At 52.6% G+C, this 20,992-nt stretch overlaps 39 non-coding genes across 39 annotated transcripts; 16 read left to right on the top strand and 23 right to left on the bottom strand.

Annotated features, from left to right (window-relative positions):
* Positions 1 to 53: 53 nt before the first annotated feature.
* Positions 54 to 125, bottom strand: Trnad-guc (transfer RNA aspartic acid (anticodon GUC)). The gene has a single exon. It is a non-coding gene; the product is annotated as a tRNA-Asp (tRNA).
* A 930-nt stretch (positions 126 to 1,055) lies between these two features.
* Positions 1,056 to 1,127, top strand: Trnam-cau (transfer RNA methionine (anticodon CAU)). Its single transcript has one exon. It is a non-coding gene; the product is annotated as a tRNA-Met (tRNA).
* Positions 1,128 to 1,333: 206 nt separating this feature from the next.
* Trnad-guc (transfer RNA aspartic acid (anticodon GUC)) lies at positions 1,334 to 1,405 on the bottom strand. Its single transcript has one exon. It is a non-coding gene; the product is annotated as a tRNA-Asp (tRNA).
* A 930-nt stretch (positions 1,406 to 2,335) lies between these two features.
* Trnam-cau (transfer RNA methionine (anticodon CAU)) lies at positions 2,336 to 2,407 on the top strand. The gene has a single exon. It is a non-coding gene; the product is annotated as a tRNA-Met (tRNA).
* A 206-nt stretch (positions 2,408 to 2,613) lies between these two features.
* Positions 2,614 to 2,685, bottom strand: Trnad-guc (transfer RNA aspartic acid (anticodon GUC)). Its single transcript has one exon. It is a non-coding gene; the product is annotated as a tRNA-Asp (tRNA).
* A 930-nt stretch (positions 2,686 to 3,615) lies between these two features.
* On the top strand, positions 3,616 to 3,687 carry Trnam-cau (transfer RNA methionine (anticodon CAU)). The gene has a single exon. It is a non-coding gene; the product is annotated as a tRNA-Met (tRNA).
* Positions 3,688 to 3,893: 206 nt separating this feature from the next.
* On the bottom strand, positions 3,894 to 3,965 carry Trnad-guc (transfer RNA aspartic acid (anticodon GUC)). The gene has a single exon. It is a non-coding gene; the product is annotated as a tRNA-Asp (tRNA).
* Positions 3,966 to 4,066: 101 nt separating this feature from the next.
* Trnai-uau (transfer RNA isoleucine (anticodon UAU)) lies at positions 4,067 to 4,158 on the bottom strand. The gene is given in 2 exon segments: positions 4,067 to 4,102; positions 4,121 to 4,158. It is a non-coding gene; the product is annotated as a tRNA-Ile (tRNA).
* Positions 4,159 to 4,896: 738 nt separating this feature from the next.
* Positions 4,897 to 4,968, top strand: Trnam-cau (transfer RNA methionine (anticodon CAU)). The gene has a single exon. It is a non-coding gene; the product is annotated as a tRNA-Met (tRNA).
* Positions 4,969 to 5,174: 206 nt separating this feature from the next.
* Positions 5,175 to 5,246, bottom strand: Trnad-guc (transfer RNA aspartic acid (anticodon GUC)). Its single transcript has one exon. It is a non-coding gene; the product is annotated as a tRNA-Asp (tRNA).
* A 930-nt stretch (positions 5,247 to 6,176) lies between these two features.
* On the top strand, positions 6,177 to 6,248 carry Trnam-cau (transfer RNA methionine (anticodon CAU)). Its single transcript has one exon. It is a non-coding gene; the product is annotated as a tRNA-Met (tRNA).
* A 206-nt stretch (positions 6,249 to 6,454) lies between these two features.
* Positions 6,455 to 6,526, bottom strand: Trnad-guc (transfer RNA aspartic acid (anticodon GUC)). Its single transcript has one exon. It is a non-coding gene; the product is annotated as a tRNA-Asp (tRNA).
* Positions 6,527 to 7,456: 930 nt separating this feature from the next.
* On the top strand, positions 7,457 to 7,528 carry Trnam-cau (transfer RNA methionine (anticodon CAU)). The gene has a single exon. It is a non-coding gene; the product is annotated as a tRNA-Met (tRNA).
* A 206-nt stretch (positions 7,529 to 7,734) lies between these two features.
* Trnad-guc (transfer RNA aspartic acid (anticodon GUC)) lies at positions 7,735 to 7,806 on the bottom strand. The gene has a single exon. It is a non-coding gene; the product is annotated as a tRNA-Asp (tRNA).
* A 930-nt stretch (positions 7,807 to 8,736) lies between these two features.
* On the top strand, positions 8,737 to 8,808 carry Trnam-cau (transfer RNA methionine (anticodon CAU)). The gene has a single exon. It is a non-coding gene; the product is annotated as a tRNA-Met (tRNA).
* A 206-nt stretch (positions 8,809 to 9,014) lies between these two features.
* Positions 9,015 to 9,086, bottom strand: Trnad-guc (transfer RNA aspartic acid (anticodon GUC)). Its single transcript has one exon. It is a non-coding gene; the product is annotated as a tRNA-Asp (tRNA).
* Positions 9,087 to 10,016: 930 nt separating this feature from the next.
* Positions 10,017 to 10,088, top strand: Trnam-cau (transfer RNA methionine (anticodon CAU)). Its single transcript has one exon. It is a non-coding gene; the product is annotated as a tRNA-Met (tRNA).
* Positions 10,089 to 10,294: 206 nt separating this feature from the next.
* On the bottom strand, positions 10,295 to 10,366 carry Trnad-guc (transfer RNA aspartic acid (anticodon GUC)). Its single transcript has one exon. It is a non-coding gene; the product is annotated as a tRNA-Asp (tRNA).
* A 101-nt stretch (positions 10,367 to 10,467) lies between these two features.
* On the bottom strand, positions 10,468 to 10,559 carry Trnai-uau (transfer RNA isoleucine (anticodon UAU)). Its single transcript is given in 2 exon segments — positions 10,468 to 10,503; positions 10,522 to 10,559. It is a non-coding gene; the product is annotated as a tRNA-Ile (tRNA).
* A 738-nt stretch (positions 10,560 to 11,297) lies between these two features.
* Positions 11,298 to 11,369, top strand: Trnam-cau (transfer RNA methionine (anticodon CAU)). Its single transcript has one exon. It is a non-coding gene; the product is annotated as a tRNA-Met (tRNA).
* A 206-nt stretch (positions 11,370 to 11,575) lies between these two features.
* Trnad-guc (transfer RNA aspartic acid (anticodon GUC)) lies at positions 11,576 to 11,647 on the bottom strand. Its single transcript has one exon. It is a non-coding gene; the product is annotated as a tRNA-Asp (tRNA).
* Positions 11,648 to 11,748: 101 nt separating this feature from the next.
* On the bottom strand, positions 11,749 to 11,840 carry Trnai-uau (transfer RNA isoleucine (anticodon UAU)). Its single transcript is given in 2 exon segments — positions 11,749 to 11,784; positions 11,803 to 11,840. It is a non-coding gene; the product is annotated as a tRNA-Ile (tRNA).
* A 738-nt stretch (positions 11,841 to 12,578) lies between these two features.
* On the top strand, positions 12,579 to 12,650 carry Trnam-cau (transfer RNA methionine (anticodon CAU)). Its single transcript has one exon. It is a non-coding gene; the product is annotated as a tRNA-Met (tRNA).
* Positions 12,651 to 12,856: 206 nt separating this feature from the next.
* On the bottom strand, positions 12,857 to 12,928 carry Trnad-guc (transfer RNA aspartic acid (anticodon GUC)). Its single transcript has one exon. It is a non-coding gene; the product is annotated as a tRNA-Asp (tRNA).
* Positions 12,929 to 13,029: 101 nt separating this feature from the next.
* Positions 13,030 to 13,121, bottom strand: Trnai-uau (transfer RNA isoleucine (anticodon UAU)). The gene is given in 2 exon segments: positions 13,030 to 13,065; positions 13,084 to 13,121. It is a non-coding gene; the product is annotated as a tRNA-Ile (tRNA).
* A 738-nt stretch (positions 13,122 to 13,859) lies between these two features.
* Trnam-cau (transfer RNA methionine (anticodon CAU)) lies at positions 13,860 to 13,931 on the top strand. Its single transcript has one exon. It is a non-coding gene; the product is annotated as a tRNA-Met (tRNA).
* A 206-nt stretch (positions 13,932 to 14,137) lies between these two features.
* Trnad-guc (transfer RNA aspartic acid (anticodon GUC)) lies at positions 14,138 to 14,209 on the bottom strand. Its single transcript has one exon. It is a non-coding gene; the product is annotated as a tRNA-Asp (tRNA).
* A 930-nt stretch (positions 14,210 to 15,139) lies between these two features.
* On the top strand, positions 15,140 to 15,211 carry Trnam-cau (transfer RNA methionine (anticodon CAU)). The gene has a single exon. It is a non-coding gene; the product is annotated as a tRNA-Met (tRNA).
* A 206-nt stretch (positions 15,212 to 15,417) lies between these two features.
* Trnad-guc (transfer RNA aspartic acid (anticodon GUC)) lies at positions 15,418 to 15,489 on the bottom strand. Its single transcript has one exon. It is a non-coding gene; the product is annotated as a tRNA-Asp (tRNA).
* A 101-nt stretch (positions 15,490 to 15,590) lies between these two features.
* Positions 15,591 to 15,682, bottom strand: Trnai-uau (transfer RNA isoleucine (anticodon UAU)). Its single transcript is given in 2 exon segments — positions 15,591 to 15,626; positions 15,645 to 15,682. It is a non-coding gene; the product is annotated as a tRNA-Ile (tRNA).
* A 738-nt stretch (positions 15,683 to 16,420) lies between these two features.
* Trnam-cau (transfer RNA methionine (anticodon CAU)) lies at positions 16,421 to 16,492 on the top strand. Its single transcript has one exon. It is a non-coding gene; the product is annotated as a tRNA-Met (tRNA).
* Positions 16,493 to 16,698: 206 nt separating this feature from the next.
* On the bottom strand, positions 16,699 to 16,770 carry Trnad-guc (transfer RNA aspartic acid (anticodon GUC)). The gene has a single exon. It is a non-coding gene; the product is annotated as a tRNA-Asp (tRNA).
* A 930-nt stretch (positions 16,771 to 17,700) lies between these two features.
* Positions 17,701 to 17,772, top strand: Trnam-cau (transfer RNA methionine (anticodon CAU)). Its single transcript has one exon. It is a non-coding gene; the product is annotated as a tRNA-Met (tRNA).
* A 206-nt stretch (positions 17,773 to 17,978) lies between these two features.
* On the bottom strand, positions 17,979 to 18,050 carry Trnad-guc (transfer RNA aspartic acid (anticodon GUC)). Its single transcript has one exon. It is a non-coding gene; the product is annotated as a tRNA-Asp (tRNA).
* Positions 18,051 to 18,980: 930 nt separating this feature from the next.
* Positions 18,981 to 19,052, top strand: Trnam-cau (transfer RNA methionine (anticodon CAU)). Its single transcript has one exon. It is a non-coding gene; the product is annotated as a tRNA-Met (tRNA).
* Positions 19,053 to 19,258: 206 nt separating this feature from the next.
* On the bottom strand, positions 19,259 to 19,330 carry Trnad-guc (transfer RNA aspartic acid (anticodon GUC)). The gene has a single exon. It is a non-coding gene; the product is annotated as a tRNA-Asp (tRNA).
* Positions 19,331 to 19,431: 101 nt separating this feature from the next.
* Positions 19,432 to 19,523, bottom strand: Trnai-uau (transfer RNA isoleucine (anticodon UAU)). The gene is given in 2 exon segments: positions 19,432 to 19,467; positions 19,486 to 19,523. It is a non-coding gene; the product is annotated as a tRNA-Ile (tRNA).
* Positions 19,524 to 20,261: 738 nt separating this feature from the next.
* Positions 20,262 to 20,333, top strand: Trnam-cau (transfer RNA methionine (anticodon CAU)). The gene has a single exon. It is a non-coding gene; the product is annotated as a tRNA-Met (tRNA).
* A 206-nt stretch (positions 20,334 to 20,539) lies between these two features.
* Trnad-guc (transfer RNA aspartic acid (anticodon GUC)) lies at positions 20,540 to 20,611 on the bottom strand. Its single transcript has one exon. It is a non-coding gene; the product is annotated as a tRNA-Asp (tRNA).
* Between the last annotated feature and the right edge of the window lie 381 nt (positions 20,612 to 20,992).

Genomic DNA, 20,992 nt, shown 5'->3' with positions numbered 1-20,992 from the left:
CTTCCACCCCACACGCGCAACACTCGAGCAGATTTGTGAGATAAAAGTCGCGCCTCCCCGGCGGGGAATCGAACCCCGGTCTCCCGCGTGACAGGCGGGGATACTAACCACTATACTACCGAGGAAGACGCACCTACCGCATATAATGCACATTAAACTTGTTGGCGTAGCTGATACATCTGAAATCTAGCCTCCAGATGCTGTCAGCTGTTACGACATAAAAGTATGCCCCAGGTGAGGCTCGAATTACAACCCCGGCATTGCACACGGCTACTGCCTTATAAGTACCGTGCGCTAACCAATTGCGCCACTGGGGCTACAGCCAAACGCTCTCAATTAGCCATATTCACTTTGCTGCAAACCAGTGGTGGCCACAAATACATACGATCGCCACCTGCGGCCACACTGCGACTTTGGCACCTAACTACGAATGCTTCGTGCTATTCGTGTTTCATATGCTACGCTTACATGCACATCAACTGCCTCTAGTCAACGAAAAAACGCAGAAAAACGCGCGCCTTGCCTCCTGCTACCTGTCGAACAGCGGGCGCAGATATGTGGCAAGGTCCAAGCTCTGCAAGCGCACCGCGACCACGCCGCTGGACGAGAAGTGCCTTCCTTGGGAGCTTGCAGAGCCCTGAAGAACACGTTTCTTAGAGAGGTGCACTTGTCTCGTAGAACGAGACACAGTCCGTGGCCCTATGGCGCAAGGGATAACGCGTCTGACAACGGATCGGAAGATTCCAGCTTCTGATCCTGGCACTGTCGGCATTTTGTTAGTTGCCAACGCGCAGCTCGGCAGTGGATTTCGTATGTCGCCGCATCGAGGAGTGCAGTGTTATTCCTGTGCATCTCGCAGCTGCATGTCGAGGTGATGGTGGTAAATGCCGCTGCCTGCAAGCGTCAGCGTAGCGTCAGTCGAGCAAAGTCGAGACAAGTCAAGCTGAGAGCTGTAGGAGATGTTGCGCAATTAAATGTACGCGTGTGAAAGCCACGCAGACAACACTGTCCAAGTGTCCCACGTGATGTGACGAAGAGCTAGAACACCCCCACACAGCAGAGTGGCGCAGTGGAAGCGTGCTGGGCCCATAACCCAGAGGTCCGTGGATCGAAACCACGCTCTGCTAAAATTATATCTTTTGCTGATTGTGTCGAGATCGATTACTACGCGTGGAGAGTCGGCATTAACAGCGAACCCCATAATTAGAAAGTGTGAGGAATGCGAGAACTACTTCCTACGATGTAGCATTTTGCAGCAAGTTAATGGCAAAGTTAATGCTCTTCCACCCCACACGCGCAACACTCGAGCAGATTTGTGAGATAAAAGTCGCGCCTCCCCGGCGGGGAATCGAACCCCGGTCTCCCGCGTGACAGGCGGGGATACTAACCACTATACTACCGAGGAAGACGCACCTACCGCATATAATGCACATTAAACTTGTTGGCGTAGCTGATACATCTGAAATCTAGCCTCCAGATGCTGTCAGCTGTTACGACATAAAAGTATGCCCCAGGTGAGGCTCGAATTACAACCCCGGCATTGCTCACGGCTACTGCCTTATAAGTACCGTGCGCTAACCAATTGCGCCACTGGGGCTACAGCCAAACGCTCTCAATTAGCCATATTCACTTTGCTGCAAACCAGTGGTGGCCACAAATACATACGATCGCCACCTGCGGCCACACTGCGACTTTGGCACCTAACTACGAATGCTTCGTGCTATTCGTGTTTCATATGCTACGCTTACATGCACATCAACTGCCTCTAGTCAACGAAAAAACGCAGAAAAACGCGCGCCTTGCCTCCTGCTACCTGTCGAACAGCGGGCGCAGATATGTGGCAAGGTCCAAGCTCTGCAAGCGCACCGCGACCACGCCGCTGGACGAGAAGTGCCTTCCTTGGGAGCTTGCAGAGCCCTGAAGAACACGTTTCTTAGAGAGGTGCACTTGTCTCGTAGAACGAGACACAGTCCGTGGCCCTATGGCGCAAGGGATAACGCGTCTGACAACGGATCGGAAGATTCCAGCTTCTGATCCTGGCACTGTCGGCATTTTGTTAGTTGCCAACGCGCAGCTCGGCAGTGGATTTCGTATGTCGCCGCATCGAGGAGTGCAGTGTTATTCCTGTGCATCTCGCAGCTGCATGTCGAGGTGATGGTGGTAAATGCCGCTGCCTGCAAGCGTCAGCGTAGCGTCAGTCGAGCAAAGTCGAGACAAGTCAAGCTGAGAGCTGTAGGAGATGTTGCGCAATTAAATGTACGCGTGTGAAAGCCACGCAGACAACACTGTCCAAGTGTCCCACGTGATGTGACGAAGAGCTAGAACACCCCCACACAGCAGAGTGGCGCAGTGGAAGCGTGCTGGGCCCATAACCCAGAGGTCCGTGGATCGAAACCACGCTCTGCTAAAATTATATCTTTTGCTGATTGTGTCGAGATCGATTACTACGCGTGGAGAGTCGGCATTAACAGCGAACCCCATAATTAGAAAGTGTGAGGAATGCGAGAACTACTTCCTACGATGTAGCATTTTGCAGCAAGTTAATGGCAAAGTTAATGCTCTTCCACCCCACACGCGCAACACTCGAGCAGATTTGTGAGATAAAAGTCGCGCCTCCCCGGCGGGGAATCGAACCCCGGTCTCCCGCGTGACAGGCGGGGATACTAACCACTATACTACCGAGGAAGACGCACCTACCGCATATAATGCACATTAAACTTGTTGGCGTAGCTGATACATCTGAAATCTAGCCTCCAGATGCTGTCAGCTGTTACGACATAAAAGTATGCCCCAGGTGAGGCTCGAATTACAACCCCGGCATTGCTCACGGCTACTGCCTTATAAGTACCGTGCGCTAACCAATTGCGCCACTGGGGCTACAGCCAAACGCTCTCAATTAGCCATATTCACTTTGCTGCAAACCAGTGGTGGCCACAAATACATACGATCGCCACCTGCGGCCACACTGCGACTTTGGCACCTAACTACGAATGCTTCGTGCTATTCGTGTTTCATATGCTACGCTTACATGCACATCAACTGCCTCTAGTCAACGAAAAAACGCAGAAAAACGCGCGCCTTGCCTCCTGCTACCTGTCGAACAGCGGGCGCAGATATGTGGCAAGGTCCAAGCTCTGCAAGCGCACCGCGACCACGCCGCTGGACGAGAAGTGCCTTCCTTGGGAGCTTGCAGAGCCCTGAAGAACACGTTTCTTAGAGAGGTGCACTTGTCTCGTAGAACGAGACACAGTCCGTGGCCCTATGGCGCAAGGGATAACGCGTCTGACAACGGATCGGAAGATTCCAGCTTCTGATCCTGGCACTGTCGGCATTTTGTTAGTTGCCAACGCGCAGCTCGGCAGTGGATTTCGTATGTCGCCGCATCGAGGAGTGCAGTGTTATTCCTGTGCATCTCGCAGCTGCATGTCGAGGTGATGGTGGTAAATGCCGCTGCCTGCAAGCGTCAGCGTAGCGTCAGTCGAGCAAAGTCGAGACAAGTCAAGCTGAGAGCTGTAGGAGATGTTGCGCAATTAAATGTACGCGTGTGAAAGCCACGCAGACAACACTGTCCAAGTGTCCCACGTGATGTGACGAAGAGCTAGAACACCCCCACACAGCAGAGTGGCGCAGTGGAAGCGTGCTGGGCCCATAACCCAGAGGTCCGTGGATCGAAACCACGCTCTGCTAAAATTATATCTTTTGCTGATTGTGTCGAGATCGATTACTACGCGTGGAGAGTCGGCATTAACAGCGAACCCCATAATTAGAAAGTGTGAGGAATGCGAGAACTACTTCCTACGATGTAGCATTTTGCAGCAAGTTAATGGCAAAGTTAATGCTCTTCCACCCCACACGCGCAACACTCGAGCAGATTTGTGAGATAAAAGTCGCGCCTCCCCGGCGGGGAATCGAACCCCGGTCTCCCGCGTGACAGGCGGGGATACTAACCACTATACTACCGAGGAAGACGCACCTACCGCATATAATGCACATTAAACTTGTTGGCGTAGCTGATACATCTGAAATCTAGCCTCCAGATGCTGTCAGCTGTTACGACATAAAAGTATGCCCCAGGTGAGGCTCGAACTCACAACCCCGGCATTGCTCACGGCTACTGCCTTATAAGTACCGTGCGCTAACCAATTGCGCCACTGGGGCTACAGCCAAACGCTCTCAATTAGCCATATTCACTTTGCTGCAAACCAGTGGTGGCCACAAATACATACGATCGCCACCTGCGGCCACACTGCGACTTTGGCACCTAACTACGAATGCTTCGTGCTATTCGTGTTTCATATGCTACGCTTACATGCACATCAACTGCCTCTAGTCAACGAAAAAACGCAGAAAAACGCGCGCCTTGCCTCCTGCTACCTGTCGAACAGCGGGCGCAGATATGTGGCAAGGTCCAAGCTCTGCAAGCGCACCGCGACCACGCCGCTGGACGAGAAGTGCCTTCCTTGGGAGCTTGCAGAGCCCTGAAGAACACGTTTCTTAGAGAGGTGCACTTGTCTCGTAGAACGAGACACAGTCCGTGGCCCTATGGCGCAAGGGATAACGCGTCTGACAACGGATCGGAAGATTCCAGCTTCTGATCCTGGCACTGTCGGCATTTTGTTAGTTGCCAACGCGCAGCTCGGCAGTGGATTTCGTATGTCGCCGCATCGAGGAGTGCAGTGTTATTCCTGTGCATCTCGCAGCTGCATGTCGAGGTGATGGTGGTAAATGCCGCTGCCTGCAAGCGTCAGCGTAGCGTCAGTCGAGCAAAGTCGAGACAAGTCAAGCTGAGAGCTGTAGGAGATGTTGCGCAATTAAATGTACGCGTGTGAAAGCCACGCAGACAACACTGTCCAAGTGTCCCACGTGATGTGACGAAGAGCTAGAACACCCCCACACAGCAGAGTGGCGCAGTGGAAGCGTGCTGGGCCCATAACCCAGAGGTCCGTGGATCGAAACCACGCTCTGCTAAAATTATATCTTTTGCTGATTGTGTCGAGATCGATTACTACGCGTGGAGAGTCGGCATTAACAGCGAACCCCATAATTAGAAAGTGTGAGGAATGCGAGAACTACTTCCTACGATGTAGCATTTTGCAGCAAGTTAATGGCAAAGTTAATGCTCTTCCACCCCACACGCGCAACACTCGAGCAGATTTGTGAGATAAAAGTCGCGCCTCCCCGGCGGGGAATCGAACCCCGGTCTCCCGCGTGACAGGCGGGGATACTAACCACTATACTACCGAGGAAGACGCACCTACCGCATATAATGCACATTAAACTTGTTGGCGTAGCTGATACATCTGAAATCTAGCCTCCAGATGCTGTCAGCTGTTACGACATAAAAGTATGCCCCAGGTGAGGCTCGAATTACAACCCCGGCATTGCTCACGGCTACTGCCTTATAAGTACCGTGCGCTAACCAATTGCGCCACTGGGGCTACAGCCAAACGCTCTCAATTAGCCATATTCACTTTGCTGCAAACCAGTGGTGGCCACAAATACATACGATCGCCACCTGCGGCCACACTGCGACTTTGGCACCTAACTACGAATGCTTCGTGCTATTCGTGTTTCATATGCTACGCTTACATGCACATCAACTGCCTCTAGTCAACGAAAAAACGCAGAAAAACGCGCGCCTTGCCTCCTGCTACCTGTCGAACAGCGGGCGCAGATATGTGGCAAGGTCCAAGCTCTGCAAGCGCACCGCGACCACGCCGCTGGACGAGAAGTGCCTTCCTTGGGAGCTTGCAGAGCCCTGAAGAACACGTTTCTTAGAGAGGTGCACTTGTCTCGTAGAACGAGACACAGTCCGTGGCCCTATGGCGCAAGGGATAACGCGTCTGACAACGGATCGGAAGATTCCAGCTTCTGATCCTGGCACTGTCGGCATTTTGTTAGTTGCCAACGCGCAGCTCGGCAGTGGATTTCGTATGTCGCCGCATCGAGGAGTGCAGTGTTATTCCTGTGCATCTCGCAGCTGCATGTCGAGGTGATGGTGGTAAATGCCGCTGCCTGCAAGCGTCAGCGTAGCGTCAGTCGAGCAAAGTCGAGACAAGTCAAGCTGAGAGCTGTAGGAGATGTTGCGCAATTAAATGTACGCGTGTGAAAGCCACGCAGACAACACTGTCCAAGTGTCCCACGTGATGTGACGAAGAGCTAGAACACCCCCACACAGCAGAGTGGCGCAGTGGAAGCGTGCTGGGCCCATAACCCAGAGGTCCGTGGATCGAAACCACGCTCTGCTAAAATTATATCTTTTGCTGATTGTGTCGAGATCGATTACTACGCGTGGAGAGTCGGCATTAACAGCGAACCCCATAATTAGAAAGTGTGAGGAATGCGAGAACTACTTCCTACGATGTAGCATTTTGCAGCAAGTTAATGGCAAAGTTAATGCTCTTCCACCCCACACGCGCAACACTCGAGCAGATTTGTGAGATAAAAGTCGCGCCTCCCCGGCGGGGAATCGAACCCCGGTCTCCCGCGTGACAGGCGGGGATACTAACCACTATACTACCGAGGAAGACGCACCTACCGCATATAATGCACATTAAACTTGTTGGCGTAGCTGATACATCTGAAATCTAGCCTCCAGATGCTGTCAGCTGTTACGACATAAAAGTATGCCCCAGGTGAGGCTCGAATTACAACCCCGGCATTGCTCACGGCTACTGCCTTATAAGTACCGTGCGCTAACCAATTGCGCCACTGGGGCTACAGCCAAACGCTCTCAATTAGCCATATTCACTTTGCTGCAAACCAGTGGTGGCCACAAATACATACGATCGCCACCTGCGGCCACACTGCGACTTTGGCACCTAACTACGAATGCTTCGTGCTATTCGTGTTTCATATGCTACGCTTACATGCACATCAACTGCCTCTAGTCAACGAAAAAACGCAGAAAAACGCGCGCCTTGCCTCCTGCTACCTGTCGAACAGCGGGCGCAGATATGTGGCAAGGTCCAAGCTCTGCAAGCGCACCGCGACCACGCCGCTGGACGAGAAGTGCCTTCCTTGGGAGCTTGCAGAGCCCTGAAGAACACGTTTCTTAGAGAGGTGCACTTGTCTCGTAGAACGAGACACAGTCCGTGGCCCTATGGCGCAAGGGATAACGCGTCTGACAACGGATCGGAAGATTCCAGCTTCTGATCCTGGCACTGTCGGCATTTTGTTAGTTGCCAACGCGCAGCTCGGCAGTGGATTTCGTATGTCGCCGCATCGAGGAGTGCAGTGTTATTCCTGTGCATCTCGCAGCTGCATGTCGAGGTGATGGTGGTAAATGCCGCTGCCTGCAAGCGTCAGCGTAGCGTCAGTCGAGCAAAGTCGAGACAAGTCAAGCTGAGAGCTGTAGGAGATGTTGCGCAATTAAATGTACGCGTGTGAAAGCCACGCAGACAACACTGTCCAAGTGTCCCACGTGATGTGACGAAGAGCTAGAACACCCCCACACAGCAGAGTGGCGCAGTGGAAGCGTGCTGGGCCCATAACCCAGAGGTCCGTGGATCGAAACCACGCTCTGCTAAAATTATATCTTTTGCTGATTGTGTCGAGATCGATTACTACGCGTGGAGAGTCGGCATTAACAGCGAACCCCATAATTAGAAAGTGTGAGGAATGCGAGAACTACTTCCTACGATGTAGCATTTTGCAGCAAGTTAATGGCAAAGTTAATGCTCTTCCACCCCACACGCGCAACACTCGAGCAGATTTGTGAGATAAAAGCCGCGCCTCCCCGGCGGGGAATCGAACCCCGGTCTCCCGCGTGACAGGCGGGGATACTAACCACTATACTACCGAGGAAGACGCACCTACCGCATATAATGCACATTAAACTTGTTGGCGTAGCTGATACATCTGAAATCTAGCCTCCAGATGCTGTCAGCTGTTACGACATAAAAGTATGCCCCAGGTGAGGCTCGAATTACAACCCCGGCATTGCTCACGGCTACTGCCTTATAAGTACCGTGCGCTAACCAATTGCGCCACTGGGGCTACAGCCAAACGCTCTCAATTAGCCATATTCACTTTGCTGCAAACCAGTGGTGGCCACAAATACATACGATCGCCACCTGCGGCCACACTGCGACTTTGGCACCTAACTACGAATGCTTCGTGCTATTCGTGTTTCATATGCTACGCTTACATGCACATCAACTGCCTCTAGTCAACGAAAAAACGCAGAAAAACGCGCGCCTTGCCTCCTGCTACCTGTCGAACAGCGGGCGCAGATATGTGGCAAGGTCCAAGCTCTGCAAGCGCACCGCGACCACGCCGCTGGACGAGAAGTGCCTTCCTTGGGAGCTTGCAGAGCCCTGAAGAACACGTTTCTTAGAGAGGTGCACTTGTCTCGTAGAACGAGACACAGTCCGTGGCCCTATGGCGCAAGGGATAACGCGTCTGACAACGGATCGGAAGATTCCAGCTTCTGATCCTGGCACTGTCGGCATTTTGTTAGTTGCCAACGCGCAGCTCGGCAGTGGATTTCGTATGTCGCCGCATCGAGGAGTGCAGTGTTATTCCTGTGCATCTCGCAGCTGCATGTCGAGGTGATGGTGGTAAATGCCGCTGCCTGCAAGCGTCAGCGTAGCGTCAGTCGAGCAAAGTCGAGACAAGTCAAGCTGAGAGCTGTAGGAGATGTTGCGCAATTAAATGTACGCGTGTGAAAGCCACGCAGACAACACTGTCCAAGTGTCCCACGTGATGTGACGAAGAGCTAGAACACCCCCACACAGCAGAGTGGCGCAGTGGAAGCGTGCTGGGCCCATAACCCAGAGGTCCGTGGATCGAAACCACGCTCTGCTAAAATTATATCTTTTGCTGATTGTGTCGAGATCGATTACTACGCGTGGAGAGTCGGCATTAACAGCGAACCCCATAATTAGAAAGTGTGAGGAATGCGAGAACTACTTCCTACGATGTAGCATTTTGCAGCAAGTTAATGGCAAAGTTAATGCTCTTCCACCCCACACGCGCAACACTCGAGCAGATTTGTGAGATAAAAGTCGCGCCTCCCCGGCGGGGAATCGAACCCCGGTCTCCCGCGTGACAGGCGGGGATACTAACCACTATACTACCGAGGAAGACGCACCTACCGCATATAATGCACATTAAACTTGTTGGCGTAGCTGATACATCTGAAATCTAGCCTCCAGATGCTGTCAGCTGTTACGACATAAAAGTATGCCCCAGGTGAGGCTCGAATTACAACCCCGGCATTGCTCACGGCTACTGCCTTATAAGTACCGTGCGCTAACCAATTGCGCCACTGGGGCTACAGCCAAACGCTCTCAATTAGCCATATTCACTTTGCTGCAAACCAGTGGTGGCCACAAATACATACGATCGCCACCTGCGGCCACACTGCGACTTTGGCACCTAACTACGAATGCTTCGTGCTATTCGTGTTTCATATGCTACGCTTACATGCACATCAACTGCCTCTAGTCAACGAAAAAACGCAGAAAAACGCGCGCCTTGCCTCCTGCTACCTGTCGAACAGCGGGCGCAGATATGTGGCAAGGTCCAAGCTCTGCAAGCGCACCGCGACCACGCCGCTGGACGAGAAGTGCCTTCCTTGGGAGCTTGCAGAGCCCTGAAGAACACGTTTCTTAGAGAGGTGCACTTGTCTCGTAGAACGAGACACAGTCCGTGGCCCTATGGCGCAAGGGATAACGCGTCTGACAACGGATCGGAAGATTCCAGCTTCTGATCCTGGCACTGTCGGCATTTTGTTAGTTGCCAACGCGCAGCTCGGCAGTGGATTTCGTATGTCGCCGCATCGAGGAGTGCAGTGTTATTCCTGTGCATCTCGCAGCTGCATGTCGAGGTGATGGTGGTAAATGCCGCTGCCTGCAAGCGTCAGCGTAGCGTCAGTCGAGCAAAGTCGAGACAAGTCAAGCTGAGAGCTGTAGGAGATGTTGCGCAATTAAATGTACGCGTGTGAAAGCCACGCAGACAACACTGTCCAAGTGTCCCACGTGATGTGACGAAGAGCTAGAACACCCCCACACAGCAGAGTGGCGCAGTGGAAGCGTGCTGGGCCCATAACCCAGAGGTCCGTGGATCGAAACCACGCTCTGCTAAAATTATATCTTTTGCTGATTGTGTCGAGATCGATTACTACGCGTGGAGAGTCGGCATTAACAGCGAACCCCATAATTAGAAAGTGTGAGGAATGCGAGAACTACTTCCTACGATGTAGCATTTTGCAGCAAGTTAATGGCAAAGTTAATGCTCTTCCACCCCACACGCGCAACACTCGAGCAGATTTGTGAGATAAAAGTCGCGCCTCCCCGGCGGGGAATCGAACCCCGGTCTCCCGCGTGACAGGCGGGGATACTAACCACTATACTACCGAGGAAGACGCACCTACCGCATATAATGCACATTAAACTTGTTGGCGTAGCTGATACATCTGAAATCTAGCCTCCAGATGCTGTCAGCTGTTACGACATAAAAGTATGCCCCAGGTGAGGCTCGAACTCACAACCCCGGCATTGCTCACGGCTACTGCCTTATAAGTACCGTGCGCTAACCAATTGCGCCACTGGGGCTACAGCCAAACGCTCTCAATTAGCCATATTCACTTTGCTGCAAACCAGTGGTGGCCACAAATACATACGATCGCCACCTGCGGCCACACTGCGACTTTGGCACCTAACTACGAATGCTTCGTGCTATTCGTGTTTCATATGCTACGCTTACATGCACATCAACTGCCTCTAGTCAACGAAAAAACGCAGAAAAACGCGCGCCTTGCCTCCTGCTACCTGTCGAACAGCGGGCGCAGATATGTGGCAAGGTCCAAGCTCTGCAAGCGCACCGCGACCACGCCGCTGGACGAGAAGTGCCTTCCTTGGGAGCTTGCAGAGCCCTGAAGAACACGTTTCTTAGAGAGGTGCACTTGTCTCGTAGAACGAGACACAGTCCGTGGCCCTATGGTGCAAGGGATAACGCGTCTGACAACGGATCGGAAGATTCCAGCTTCTGATCCTGGCACTGTCGGCATTTTGTTAGTTGCCAACGCGCAGCTCGGCAGTGGATTTCGTATGTCGCCGCATCGAGGAGTGCAGTGTTATTCCTGTGCATCTCGCAGCTGCATGTCGAGGTGATGGTGGTAAATGCCGCTGCCTGCAAGCGTCAGCGTAGCGTCAGTCGAGCAAAGTCGAGACAAGTCAAGCTGAGAGCTGTAGGAGATGTTGCGCAATTAAATGTACGCGTGTGAAAGCCACGCAGACAACACTGTCCAAGTGTCCCACGTGATGTGACGAAGAGCTAGAACACCCCCACACAGCAGAGTGGCGCAGTGGAAGCGTGCTGGGCCCATAACCCAGAGGTCCGTGGATCGAAACCACGCTCTGCTAAAATTATATCTTTTGCTGATTGTGTCGAGATCGATTACTACGCGTGGAGAGTCGGCATTAACAGCGAACCCCATAATTAGAAAGTGTGAGGAATGCGAGAACTACTTCCTACGATGTAGCATTTTGCAGCAAGTTAATGGCAAAGTTAATGCTCTTCCACCCCACACGCGCAACACTCGAGCAGATTTGTGAGATAAAAGTCGCGCCTCCCCGGCGGGGAATCGAACCCCGGTCTCCCGCGTGACAGGCGGGGATACTAACCACTATACTACCGAGGAAGACGCACCTACCGCATATAATGCACATTAAACTTGTTGGCGTAGCTGATACATCTGAAATCTAGCCTCCAGATGCTGTCAGCTGTTACGACATAAAAGTATGCCCCAGGTGAGGCTCGAACTCACAACCCCGGCATTGCTCACGGCTACTGCCTTATAAGTACCGTGCGCTAACCAATTGCGCCACTGGGGCTACAGCCAAACGCTCTCAATTAGCCATATTCACTTTGCTGCAAACCAGTGGTGGCCACAAATACATACGATCGCCACCTGCGGCCACACTGCGACTTTGGCACCTAACTACGAATGCTTCGTGCTATTCGTGTTTCATATGCTACGCTTACATGCACATCAACTGCCTCTAGTCAACGAAAAAACGCAGAAAAACGCGCGCCTTGCCTCCTGCTACCTGTCGAACAGCGGGCGCAGATATGTGGCAAGGTCCAAGCTCTGCAAGCGCACCGCGACCACGCCGCTGGACGAGAAGTGCCTTCCTTGGGAGCTTGCAGAGCCCTGAAGAACACGTTTCTTAGAGAGGTGCACTTGTCTCGTAGAACGAGACACAGTCCGTGGCCCTATGGCGCAAGGGATAACGCGTCTGACAACGGATCGGAAGATTCCAGCTTCTGATCCTGGCACTGTCGGCATTTTGTTAGTTGCCAACGCGCAGCTCGGCAGTGGATTTCGTATGTCGCCGCATCGAGGAGTGCAGTGTTATTCCTGTGCATCTCGCAGCTGCATGTCGAGGTGATGGTGGTAAATGCCGCTGCCTGCAAGCGTCAGCGTAGCGTCAGTCGAGCAAAGTCGAGACAAGTCAAGCTGAGAGCTGTAGGAGATGTTGCGCAATTAAATGTACGCGTGTGAAAGCCACGCAGACAACACTGTCCAAGTGTCCCACGTGATGTGACGAAGAGCTAGAACACCCCCACACAGCAGAGTGGCGCAGTGGAAGCGTGCTGGGCCCATAACCCAGAGGTCTGTGGATCGAAACCACGCTCTGCTAAAATTATATCTTTTGCTGATTGTGTCGAGATCGATTACTACGCGTGGAGAGTCGGCATTAACAGCGAACCCCATAATTAGAAAGTGTGAGGAATGCGAGAACTACTTCCTACGATGTAGCATTTTGCAGCAAGTTAATGGCAAAGTTAATGCTCTTCCACCCCACACGCGCAACACTCGAGCAGATTTGTGAGATAAAAGTCGCGCCTCCCCGGCGGGGAATCGAACCCCGGTCTCCCGCGTGACAGGCGGGGATACTAACCACTATACTACCGAGGAAGACGCACCTACCGCATATAATGCACATTAAACTTGTTGGCGTAGCTGATACATCTGAAATCTAGCCTCCAGATGCTGTCAGCTGTTACGACATAAAAGTATGCCCCAGGTGAGGCTCGAACTCACAACCCCGGCATTGCTCACGGCTACTGCCTTATAAGTACCGTGCGCTAACCAATTGCGCCACTGGGGCTACAGCCAAACGCTCTCAATTAGCCATATTCACTTTGCTGCAAACCAGTGGTGGCCACAAATACATACGATCGCCACCTGCGGCCACACTGCGACTTTGGCACCTAACTACGAATGCTTCGTGCTATTCGTGTTTCATATGCTACGCTTACATGCACATCAACTGCCTCTAGTCAACGAAAAAACGCAGAAAAACGCGCGCCTTGCCTCCTGCTACCTGTCGAACAGCGGGCGCAGATATGTGGCAAGGTCCAAGCTCTGCAAGCGCACCGCGACCACGCCGCTGGACGAGAAGTGCCTTCCTTGGGAGCTTGCAGAGCCCTGAAGAACACGTTTCTTAGAGAGGTGCACTTGTCTCGTAGAACGAGACACAGTCCGTGGCCCTATGGCGCAAGGGATAACGCGTCTGACAACGGATCGGAAGATTCCAGCTTCTGATCCTGGCACTGTCGGCATTTTGTTAGTTGCCAACGCGCAGCTCGGCAGTGGATTTCGTATGTCGCCGCATCGAGGAGTGCAGTGTTATTCCTGTGCATCTCGCAGCTGCATGTCGAGGTGATGGTGGTAAATGCCGCTGCCTGCAAGCGTCAGCGTAGCGTCAGTCGAGCAAAGTCGAGACAAGTCAAGCTGAGAGCTGTAGGAGATGTTGCGCAATTAAATGTACGCGTGTGAAAGCCACGCAGACAACACTGTCCAAGTGTCCCACGTGATGTGACGAAGAGCTAGAACACCCCCACACAGCAGAGTGGCGCAGTGGAAGCGTGCTGGGCCCATAACCCAGAGGTCCGTGGATCGAAACCACGCTCTGCTAAAATTATATCTTTTGCTGATTGTGTCGAGATCGATTACTACGCGTGGAGAGTCGGCATTAACAGCGAACCCCATAATTAGAAAGTGTGAGGAATGCGAGAACTACTTCCTACGATGTAGCATTTTGCAGCAAGTTAATGGCAAAGTTAATGCTCTTCCACCCCACACGCGCAACACTCGAGCAGATTTGTGAGATAAAAGTCGCGCCTCCCCGGCGGGGAATCGAACCCCGGTCTCCCGCGTGACAGGCGGGGATACTAACCACTATACTACCGAGGAAGACGCACCTACCGCATATAATGCACATTAAACTTGTTGGCGTAGCTGATACATCTGAAATCTAGCCTCCAGATGCTGTCAGCTGTTACGACATAAAAGTATGCCCCAGGTGAGGCTCGAATTACAACCCCGGCATTGCTCACGGCTACTGCCTTATAAGTACCGTGCGCTAACCAATTGCGCCACTGGGGCTACAGCCAAACGCTCTCAATTAGCCATATTCACTTTGCTGCAAACCAGTGGTGGCCACAAATACATACGATCGCCACCTGCGGCCACACTGCGACTTTGGCACCTAACTACGAATGCTTCGTGCTATTCGTGTTTCATATGCTACGCTTACATGCACATCAACTGCCTCTAGTCAACGAAAAAACGCAGAAAAACGCGCGCCTTGCCTCCTGCTACCTGTCGAACAGCGGGCGCAGATATGTGGCAAGGTCCAAGCTCTGCAAGCGCACCGCGACCACGCCGCTGGACGAGAAGTGCCTTCCTTGGGAGCTTGCAGAGCCCTGAAGAACACGTTTCTTAGAGAGGTGCACTTGTCTCGTAGAACGAGACACAGTCCGTGGCCCTATGGCGCAAGGGATAACGCGTCTGACAACGGATCGGAAGATTCCAGCTTCTGATCCTGGCACTGTCGGCATTTTGTTAGTTGCCAACGCGCAGCTCGGCAGTGGATTTCGTATGTCGCCGCATCGAGGAGTGCAGTGTTATTCCTGTGCATCTCGCAGCTGCATGTCGAGGTGATGGTGGTAAATGCCGCTGCCTGCAAGCGTCAGCGTAGCGTCAGTCGAGCAAAGTCGAGACAAGTCAAGCTGAGAGCTGTAGGAGATGTTGCGCAATTAAATGTACGCGTGTGAAAGCCACGCAGACAACACTGTCCAAGTGTCCCACGTGATGTGACGAAGAGCTAGAACACCCCCACACAGCAGAGTGGCGCAGTGGAAGCGTGCTGGGCCCATAACCCAGAGGTCCGTGGATCGAAACCACGCTCTGCTAAAATTATATCTTTTGCTGATTGTGTCGAGATCGATTACTACGCGTGGAGAGTCGGCATTAACAGCGAACCCCATAATTAGAAAGTGTGAGGAATGCGAGAACTACTTCCTACGATGTAGCATTTTGCAGCAAGTTAATGGCAAAGTTAATGCTCTTCCACCCCACACGCGCAACACTCGAGCAGATTTGTGAGATAAAAGTCGCGCCTCCCCGGCGGGGAATCGAACCCCGGTCTCCCGCGTGACAGGCGGGGATACTAACCACTATACTACCGAGGAAGACGCACCTACCGCATATAATGCACATTAAACTTGTTGGCGTAGCTGATACATCTGAAATCTAGCCTCCAGATGCTGTCAGCTGTTACGACATAAAAGTATGCCCCACGTGAGGCTCGAACTCACAACCCCGGCATTGCTCACGGCTACTGCCTTATAAGTACCGTGCGCTAACCAATTGCGCCACTGGGGCTACAGCCAAACGCTCTCAATTAGCCATATTCACTTTGCTGCAAACCAGTGGTGGCCACAAATACATACGATCGCCACCTGCGGCCACACTGCGACTTTGGCACCTAACTACGAATGCTTCGTGCTATTCGTGTTTCATATGCTACGCTTACATGCACATCAACTGCCTCTAGTCAACGAAAAAACGCAGAAAAACGCGCGCCTTGCCTCCTGCTACCTGTCGAACAGCGGGCGCAGATATGTGGCAAGGTCCAAGCTCTGCAAGCGCACCGCGACCACGCCGCTGGACGAGAAGTGCCTTCCTTGGGAGCTTGCAGAGCCCTGAAGAACACGTTTCTTAGAGAGGTGCACTTGTCTCGTAGAACGAGACACAGTCCGTGGCCCTATGGCGCAAGGGATAACGCGTCTGACAACGGATCGGAAGATTCCAGCTTCTGATCCTGGCACTGTCGGCATTTTGTTAGTTGCCAACGCGCAGCTCGGCAGTGGATTTCGTATGTCGCCGCATCGAGGAGTGCAGTGTTATTCCTGTGCATCTCGCAGCTGCATGTCGAGGTGATGGTGGTAAATGCCGCTGCCTGCAAGCGTCAGCGTAGCGTCAGTCGAGCAAAGTCGAGACAAGTCAAGCTGAGAGCTGTAGGAGATGTTGCGCAATTAAATGTACGCGTGTGAAAGCCACGCAGACAACACTGTCCAAGTGTCCCACGTGATGTGACGAAGAGCTAGAACACCCCCACACAGCAGAGTGGCGCAGTGGAAGCGTGCTGGGCCCATAACCCAGAGGTCCGTGGATCGAAACCACGCTCTGCTAAAATTATATCTTTTGCTGATTGTGTCGAGATCGATTACTACGCGTGGAGAGTCGGCATTAACAGCGAACCCCATAATTAGAAAGTGTGAGGAATGCGAGAACTACTTCCTACGATGTAGCATTTTGCAGCAAGTTAATGGCAAAGTTAATGCTCTTCCACCCCACACGCGCAACACTCGAGCAGATTTGTGAGATAAAAGTCGCGCCTCCCCGGCGGGGAATCGAACCCCGGTCTCCCGCGTGACAGGCGGGGATACTAACCACTATACTACCGAGGAAGACGCACCTACCGCATATAATGCACATTAAACTTGTTGGCGTAGCTGATACATCTGAAATCTAGCCTCCAGATGCTGTCAGCTGTTACGACATAAAAGTATGCCCCAGGTGAGGCTCGAATTACAACCCCGGCATTGCTCACGGCTACTGCCTTATAAGTACCGTGCGCTAACCAATTGCGCCACTGGGGCTACAGCCAAACGCTCTCAATTAGCCATATTCACTTTGCTGCAAACCAGTGGTGGCCACAAATACATACGATCGCCACCTGCGGCCACACTGCGACTTTGGCACCTAACTACGAATGCTTCGTGCTATTCGTGTTTCATATGCTACGCTTACATGCACATCAACTGCCTCTAGTCAACGAAAAAACGCAGAAAAACGCGCGCCTTGCCTCCTGCTACCTGTCGAACAGCGGGCGCAGATATGTGGCAAGGTCCAAGCTCTGCAAGCGCACCGCGACCACGCCGCTGGACGAGAAGTGCCTTCCTTGGGAGCTTGCAGAGCCCTGAAGAACACGTTTCTTAGAGAGGTGCACTTGTCTCGTAGAACGAGACACAGTCCGTGGCCCTATGGCGCAAGGGATAACGCGTCTGACAACGGATCGGAAGATTCCAGCTTCTGATCCTGGCACTGTCGGCATTTTGTTAGTTGCCAACGCGCAGCTCGGCAGTGGATTTCGTATGTCGCCGCATCGAGGAGTGCAGTGTTATTCCTGTGCATCTCGCAGCTGCATGTCGAGGTGATGGTGGTAAATGCCGCTGCCTGCAAGCGTCAGCGTAGCGTCAGTCGAGCAAAGTCGAGACAAGTCAAGCTGAGAGCTGTAGGAGATGTTGCGCAATTAAATGTACGCGTGTGAAAGCCACGCAGACAACACTGTCCAAGTGTCCCACGTGATGTGACGAAGAGCTAGAACACCCCCACACAGCAGAGTGGCGCAGTGGAAGCGTGCTGGGCCCATAACCCAGAGGTCCGTGGATCGAAACCACGCTCTGCTAAAATTATATCTTTTGCTGATTGTGTCGAGATCGATTACTACGCGTGGAGAGTCGGCATTAACAGCGAACCCCATAATTAGAAAGTGTGAGGAATGCGAGAACTACTTCCTACGATGTAGCATTTTGCAGCAAGTTAATGGCAAAGTTAATGCTCTTCCACCCCACACGCGCAACACTCGAGCAGATTTGTGAGATAAAAGTCGCGCCTCCCCGGCGGGGAATCGAACCCCGGTCTCCCGCGTGACAGGCGGGGATACTAACCACTATACTACCGAGGAAGACGCACCTACCGCATATAATGCACATTAAACTTGTTGGCGTAGCTGATACATCTGAAATCTAGCCTCCAGATGCTGTCAGCTGTTACGACATAAAAGTATGCCCCAGGTGAGGCTCGAATTACAACCCCGGCATTGCTCACGGCTACTGCCTTATAAGTACCGTGCGCTAACCAATTGCGCCACTGGGGCTACAGCCAAACGCTCTCAATTAGCCATATTCACTTTGCTGCAAACCAGTGGTGGCCACAAATACATACGATCGCCACCTGCGGCCACACTGCGACTTTGGCACCTAACTACGAATGCTTCGTGCTATTCGTGTTTCATATGCTACGCTTACATGCACATCAACTGCCTCTAGTCAACGAAAAAACGCAGAAAAACGCGCGCCTTGCCTCCTGCTACCTGTCGAACAGCGGGCGCAGATATGTGGCAAGGTCCAAGCTCTGCAAGCGCACCGCGACCACGCCGCTGGACGAGAAGTGCCTTCCTTGGGAGCTTGCAGAGCCCTGAAGAACACGTTTCTTAGAGAGGTGCACTTGTCTCGTAGAACGAGACACAGTCCGTGGCCCTATGGCGCAAGGGATAACGCGTCTGACAACGGATCGGAAGATTCCAGCTTCTGATCCTGGCACTGTCGGCATTTTGTTAGTTGCCAACGCGCAGCTCGGCAGTGGATTTCGTATGTCGCCGCATCGAGGAGTGCAGTGTTATTCCTGTGCATCTCGCAGCTGCATGTCGAGGTGATGGTGGTAAATGCCGCTGCCTGCAAGCGTCAGCGTAGCGTCAGTCGAGCAAAGTCGAGACAAGTCAAGCTGAGAGCTGTAGGAGATGTTGCGCAATTAAATGTACGCGTGTGAAAGCCACGCAGACAACACTGTCCAAGTGTCCCACGTGATGTGACGAAGAGCTAGAACACCCCCACACAGCAGAGTGGCGCAGTGGAAGCGTGCTGGGCCCATAACCCAGAGGTCCGTGGATCGAAACCACGCTCTGCTAAAATTATATCTTTTGCTGATTGTGTCGAGATCGATTACTACGCGTGGAGAGTCGGCATTAACAGCGAACCCCATAATTAGAAAGTGTGAGGAATGCGAGAACTACTTCCTACGATGTAGCATTTTGCAGCAAGTTAATGGCAAAGTTAATGCTCTTCCACCCCACACGCGCAACACTCGAGCAGATTTGTGAGATAAAAGTCGCGCCTCCCCGGCGGGGAATCGAACCCCGGTCTCCCGCGTGACAGGCGGGGATACTAACCACTATACTACCGAGGAAGACGCACCTACCGCATATAATGCACATTAAACTTGTTGGCGTAGCTGATACATCTGAAATCTAGCCTCCAGATGCTGTCAGCTGTTACGACATAAAAGTATGCCCCACGTGAGGCTCGAACTCACAACCCCGGCATTGCTCACGGCTACTGCCTTATAAGTACCGTGCGCTAACCAATTGCGCCACTGGGGCTACAGCCAAACGCTCTCAATTAGCCATATTCACTTTGCTGCAAACCAGTGGTGGCCACAAATACATACGATCGCCACCTGCGGCCACACTGCGACTTTGGCACCTAACTACGAATGCTTCGTGCTATTCGTGTTTCATATGCTACGCTTACATGCACATCAACTGCCTCTAGTCAACGAAAAAACGCAGAAAAACGCGCGCCTTGCCTCCTGCTACCTGTCGAACAGCGGGCGCAGATATGTGGCAAGGTCCAAGCTCTGCAAGCGCACCGCGACCACGCCGCTGGACGAGAAGTGCCTTCCTTGGGAGCTTGCAGAGCCCTGAAGAACACGTTTCTTAGAGAGGTGCACTTGTCTCGTAGAACGAGACACAGTCCGTGGCCCTATGGCGCAAGGGATAACGCGTCTGACAACGGATCGGAAGATTCCAGCTTCTGATCCTGGCACTGTCGGCATTTTGTTAGTTGCCAACGCGCAGCTCGGCAGTGGATTTCGTATGTCGCCGCATCGAGGAGTGCAGTGTTATTCCTGTGCATCTCGCAGCTGCATGTCGAGGTGATGGTGGTAAATGCCGCTGCCTGCAAGCGTCAGCGTAGCGTCAGTCGAGCAAAGTCGAGACAAGTCAAGCTGAGAGCTGTAGGAGATGTTGCGCAATTAAATGTACGCGTGTGAAAGCCACGCAGACAACACTGTCCAAGTGTCCCACGTGATGTGACGAAGAGCTAGAACACCCCCACACAGCAGAGTGGCGCAGTGGAAGCGTGCTGGGCCCATAACCCAGAGGTCCGTGGATCGAAACCACGCTCTGCTAAAATTATATCTTTTGCTGATTGTGTCGAGATCGATTACTACGCGTGGAGAGTCGGCATTAACAGCGAACCCCATAATTAGAAAGTGTGAGGAATGCGAGAACTACTTCCTACGATGTAGCATTTTGCAGCAAGTTAATGGCAAAGTTAATGCTCTTCCACCCCACACGCGCAACACTCGAGCAGATTTGTGAGATAAAAGTCGCGCCTCCCCGGCGGGGAATCGAACCCCGGTCTCCCGCGTGACAGGCGGGGATACTAACCACTATACTACCGAGGAAGACGCACCTACCGCATATAATGCACATTAAACTTGTTGGCGTAGCTGATACATCTGAAATCTAGCCTCCAGATGCTGTCAGCTGTTACGACATAAAAGTATGCCCCAGGTGAGGCTCGAATTACAACCCCGGCATTGCTCACGGCTACTGCCTTATAAGTACCGTGCGCTAACCAATTGCGCCACTGGGGCTACAGCCAAACGCTCTCAATTAGCCATATTCACTTTGCTGCAAACCAGTGGTGGCCACAAATACATACGATCGCCACCTGCGGCCACACTGCGACTTTGGCACCTAACTACGAATGCTTCGTGCTATTCGTGTTTCATATGCTACGCTTACATGCACATCAACTGCCTCTAGTCAACGAAAAAACGCAG

This window comes from Schistocerca gregaria, chromosome 8 (genome assembly GCF_023897955.1).
Source record: "Schistocerca gregaria isolate iqSchGreg1 chromosome 8, iqSchGreg1.2, whole genome shotgun sequence".
NCBI lineage: Eukaryota > Metazoa > Arthropoda > Insecta > Orthoptera > Acrididae > Schistocerca > Schistocerca gregaria.
Note: the sequence above shows the minus strand (reverse complement) of the source record. Positions and strands in the feature narration are given on the sequence as shown.